Genomic DNA, 6,001 nt, shown 5'->3' with positions numbered 1-6,001 from the left:
AAAAATCCTTGGTTTGAGGTTATATATATTAATGATTTCATAGAATCATTACAGCACAGAAGGAGGCCATTCAGCCCATCAATCCCGTGCCGGCTCTTTGTATGAGCAATCCAGTTAGCCCCATTCCCCCGCTCTTTCCCCGTAGCCCTGCAAATTCTTTCCCTTCAAATATTTATCCAATTCCTTTTTGAAAGCCACGATTGAATCTGCATCCACCACCCTTTCAGGCAGCACATTCCAGATCATAACTACTCGCTGCGTAAAAAAGTTTTTCCTCGGGTCACCTTTGATTCTTTTGCCAATCATCCTAACTTTGTGTCCTCTGGTTCTCAACCCTTATGCCAACGGGAACAGTTTCGCTTCATTTACTTTATCGGAACCCATCATGATTTTGAGCACTTCTATCAAATCTCCTCTTAACCTTCTCTGCTCCAAGGAGAACAACCACAGCTTCTCCAGTCTATCCACATAACTGAAGTCCCTCATACCTAGAACCATTCTAGTAAATCTTTTCTGCACCCTCTCTAAGGCCTTCATATCCTTCCTAAAGTGCGTGCCCAGAATTGGACACAATATTCCAGTTGTGGCCGAACCAGTATTTTATATAGGTTCAACATAACTTCATTGCTTTTGTACTCTATACCTCTATTTATAAAGCCCAGGATCCTGTATGCTTTTTTAACCACTTTCTCAACCTATCCTGCCACCTTCAAAGATTTGTGCACATATACCCCCAGGTCTCTCTGTTCTTGCACCCCCTTTAGAATTGTACCATTTAGTTTATATTGCCTCTCCTCGTTCTGCCTGCCAAAATGTATCACTTTGCACTTCTCTGCATTAAATCTCATCTGCCATGTGTCCACCCATTCCACCAGCCTGTCTATGTCCTCTTAAAATCTATCACTATCCTCCTCACTGTTTTCTACATTTCCAAGTTTTGTGTCATCTGCAAATTTGGAAATTGTGCCCCGTACACCCAAGTCCAAGTCATTAATATATATCAAAAAAGCAGTGGTCCTAGTACCAACCCCTGGGGAACACCAGTGTATACCTTCCTCCAGTCTGAAAAACAACCACTACTCTCTGTTCCCTGTCATTTAGCCAACTTCGTATCCATGCTGCCACTGCCTCTTTTATTCCATGGGCTTCAATTCTACTGACAAGCCTATAATGTGGCACTTTATCAAATGCCTTTTGAAAGTCCGAATTCACAACATCAACCGCATTGCCCTCATCAACCCTCTCTGTTACCTCATCAAAAAACTCAATCAAGTTAGTTAAACACAATTTGCCTTTAACAAATCTGTGCTGGCTTTGCTTTATTAATCCACACTTGTCCAAGTGACTATTAATTTTGTCCTGGCTTACCACTGAGGTTGATCTGACTGGCCAGTAGTTGCTGAATTTATCCTTACACTTTTTTTGAACAAGGGTGTAACATTTGCAATTCTCCAGTCCTCTGGCAGCACCCCCATATCCAAGGAGGATTGGAAGATTTGTCTGATGTTTGTATGAATTGTTAAATCATTAAATAACAACTTTTTGAATTACTAGGTGTAAAACGGGTAGAGTAAAGTCATATGTATGGTTTGATTTTGCTTCACAAATGCTGATATGAATTATATCATGAAATAAATTTGATTAACGAAACTACCATGAGGGTGACTTCCTTTGCTCGACTATTGTTCAGGTTCAAGAATCACTGGAAAATCAGGATTTTCCTACATTACATAGAATCTACAGCACAGAGACACGCCATTCTGCCCATCTGGTCTATGCCAGTGTTTATACCCGAGCCTCCTCTCACTCTAATTACCTCTTCTCACCCTTCCCCCCATCCCTCTGTTCCTCTCGCTCTCATGTACACATCAAGCCTCTCCTTAAATGCATCAATGCTTTCTGCTTTAACTACTCCATGAGGCAGCAACTTCCACTTTCTCAGTAAAGAAATTCTTCCTAAATTCTTTATTTCATTTGATGGTGGCTATCTTATACTTACATCTGCTTGACTAACCCACAAGTAGAAACAATTTCTCCACATCCGTCCTATCAAACCCTTCATAATTTTAAAGACCTCTATCGGGTCTCTTAAGTCTTTTCTTTACCAGAATAAAGAGCCCCAGCCTGCTCAATCTTTCTTGATCATTGCATCCTCTCAATTCTGGTAGCATCCTTGTAATTCTTTTCTGCACTTTCTCTAGTGCTTCAATATCCTTTTGCACTATGGAGACCAGAATTTCACACAGTACTCCAACTGTGGTCTAACTAAGGTTCGATATAAATTTAACATTACCTTGTATTCTTCAGAAATGAACCATAGTACTTTGTTTGCACTTTTTATGGTCTTATCAACAGCTGCCAGACTGGGCCTGCGGCAGGAGGTGAGCGAACCAACACAAGTGAAAAACTTACTTGATCTCGTCCTCACCAATCCACCTGTCGCAAATGCATCTGTCCATGACAGTATTGGTAGGAGTGACCACCGCACAGTCCTCGTGGAGACGAAGTCCCGTCTTCGCAGGGAGAACACCATCCAACGTGTTGTGTGGCACTATCACCGTGCTAAATGGGATAGATTCAGAACAGATCTAGCAGCTCAAAACTGGGCATCCATGAGGCGCTGTGGGCCATCAGCAACAGCAGAATTGTATTCCAGCACAATCTGTAACCTCATGTCCCAGCATATTCCTCACTCTACTATTACCAACAAGCCAGGGGATCAGCCCTGGTTCAAAGAGGAGTGTAGAAGAGCATGCCATGAGCAGCACCAGGCGTACCTAAAAATGAGGTGCCAACCTGGTGAAGCTACAACTCAGGACTACATGCAAGCTAAACAGCAGAAGCAACATGCTATAGAGAGAGCTAAGCGATTTCACAACCAATGGATCAGATCAAAGCTCTGCAGTCCTGCCACATCCAGTCGTGAATGGTGGTGGACAATTAAACAACTAACGGGAGGAGGAGGCTCTGTAAACATCCCCATCCTCAATGATGGCGGAGTCCAGCACATGAGTGTAAAAGACAAGGCTGAAGCGTTTGAAACCATCTTCAGCCAGAAGTGCCAAGTGGATGATCCATCTCGGCCTCCTCCCTATATAACCACCATCACAGAAGCCAGTCTTCAGCCAATTCGATTCACTCCACGTGATATCAAGAAACAGCTGAGTGTACTGGATACAGCAAAGGCTATGGGCTCCGACAACATTCCGGATGCAGTGCTGAAGACTTGTGCTCCAGAACTAGCTGTGCCTCGAGCCAAGCTGTTCCAATACAGCTACAACACTTGGCATCTACCTGATAATGTGTAAAATTGCCCAGGTATGTCCTGTCCACAAAAAGCAGGAAAATCCAATCCGGCCAATTACCGCCCCATCAGTCTACTCTCAATCATCAGCAAAGTGATGGAAGGTGTCGTCGACAGTGCTATCAAGCAGCACTTACTCACCAAGAACCTGCTCACCAATGCTCAGTTTGGGTTCCGCCGGGACCACTCGGCTCCAGACCTCATTACAGCCTTGATCTAAACATGGACAAAAGAGCTGAATTCCAGAGGTGAGGTGAGAGTGACTGCCCTTGGCATCAAGGCAGCATTTGACCGAGTGTGGCACCAAGGAGCCCTAGTAAAATTAAAGTCAATGGGAATCAGGGGGAAAACCTCCAGTGGCTGGAGTCATACCTAGCACAAAGGAAGATGGCAGTGGTTGTTGGAGGTCAATCATCTCAGCCCCAGGACATTGCTGCAGGAGCTCCTCAGGGCAGTGTCCTAGGCCCAACCATCTTCAGCTGCTTCATCAATGACCTTCCCTCTATCATAAGGTCAGAAATGGGGATGTTCGCTGATGATTGCACAGTTCCATTCGCAACCCCTCAGATAATGAAGCAGTCCGAGCCCGCATACAGCAAGATCTGGACAACATCCAGGCTTGGCTGATAAGTGGCAAGTAACATTCGCGCCAGACAAGTGCCAGGCAACGACTATCTCCAACAAGAGAGAGTCTAACCACCTCCCCTTGACATTCAACGGCATTACCATCGCTGAATCCCCCACCATCAACATCCTGGGGGTCACCATTGATCACAAACTTAACTGGACCAGCCATATAAATATTGTGGCTACAAGAGCAGGTCAGAGGCTGGGTATTCTGCGGCGAGTGACTCACCTCCTGACTCCCCAAAGCCTTTCCACCATCTACATGGCACATCTACATTGCCTGGATGAATGCAGCTCCAACAACACACGAGAAGCTCGACACCATCCAGGACAAAGCAGCCCGCTTGATTGGCACCCCATCCACCACCCTAAACATTCACTCCCTTCACCACCGGCGCACTGTGGCTGCAGTGTGTACCATCCACAGGATGCACTGCAGCAACTCGCCAAGGCTTCTTCAACAGCACCTCTCAAACCCACGACCTCTACCACCTAGAAGGACAAGAGCAGCAGGCACGTGGGAACAACACCACCTGCACATTCCCCTCCATGTCACACACCACCCCGACTTGTAAATATATCGGTGTTCCTTCATCGTCGCTGGATCAAAATCCTGGAGCTCCCTTCCTAACAGCACTGTGGGAGAACCTTCACCACACGGACTGCAGCGGTTCAAGGAGGCGGCTCACCACCACCTTCTCAACGGCAATTAGGGATGGGCAATAAATGCCGGCGTCGCCAGCGACGCCCACATCCCATGAACGAATAAAAAAAAACTTGTGTTGCTGCTTTTCGTGATATATGTATCTGTATTCTCAGATCTCTTTGCTCCTCTGTTACATTTAGTTTCTTACATTCCAGGGAATGTTTTATCCTTCACTATCTCTTCGACTGCTAACCTTGTTATCTCAAGTTCAACTTTTAATTTGCACATTTTTTAAGTCGCGGAGTTTTGTGCCATTCACTTTTAAATTTTCAACGTTTTGAATTGCCTTCGCCTCGCAGCCACCAAATATTACATGTTTAGGGTCTGCTGTGGACACCTTCTCTGGCTCAGTGACCTCAGTCACTCCCATAAATGGATCCTACATCCCTTACGTTCCAGAGTCAACTCAAATTGCCTTTCATCTACTTATGAGATAGCGTAACCCAGGGGATGTAACAATGCATCCTCCTTGGTATGTGAACTGAATACCCTAAACATCTACAAGCCCCTATGTGCACTTCTCCAGTCTTTCAAAAGGCAGATACCCTTTTAGTTGCCAAAAGATGCAATGAAGTACCTGTATCTGGAAATATGTTGCTCTTCAGATACTGAAGAAGTGGCAGGGGAAAGCAAATCAAGTCTCTGTCCTCAATCCATTCTGTCTATCTTTTAAGGGGTGCTTTAAAGGGGAAGCTAGATAAACACATGAGGGAGAAAGGAATAGAAGGATATGGTGATAGGGTTAGATGAAGTAGGGAGGGAGGAGGCTGGTGTGCAGCATAAAAACCGGCATGGACCTGTTAGGTCAAATGGCCTGTTTCTGTGCTGTACATTCCATGTAATTCTATCTTCATGGAGTAATTTCCACACCTAGACTTAAAATAATGATACAATATCTGTGATCCTGCCTGGAGTAGCTATCAAAGATGCAACGAAGGGAACAAAATTCTTCCCTTGAAAGTAGTAGCATATCAGTTTGCACCTCTTTCACATCCAGTTCCCATGGTCTCCTTCAAATTCTGGAAGGTGAATTACTCGGTGCATCCTCCTCGGGTGAGTACTCATTTTGTGATGATATTGCTAAGGATTGCTGCGTTTCTAGTTCCCTTCTGCTGGTTCTCTTCATTTTGGGAGCTGGAGCAGATGTTTTGTTTTCATGATGTTTAGTATTTGTGCTAATGTTAGTGGTCCTCTTGATATTGCAGGCTAACTGATAGAAAGAGTGAAAATAAGCCCGAAGAATAAATTAACACATCCATCTATATAATTAAAAGTCTTGGCATCTGGGAACTGTCTAAAGCTTGCAAATCATGCTAATTGATTCATCCAATTCTACTGAAAGTAAAATAAGGAAAAATGAACAC

Source organism: Heptranchias perlo, chromosome 11, assembly GCF_035084215.1.
Source record: "Heptranchias perlo isolate sHepPer1 chromosome 11, sHepPer1.hap1, whole genome shotgun sequence".
In the NCBI taxonomy this organism is placed as follows: domain Eukaryota; kingdom Metazoa; phylum Chordata; class Chondrichthyes; order Hexanchiformes; family Hexanchidae; genus Heptranchias; species Heptranchias perlo.
Note: the sequence above shows the minus strand (reverse complement) of the source record.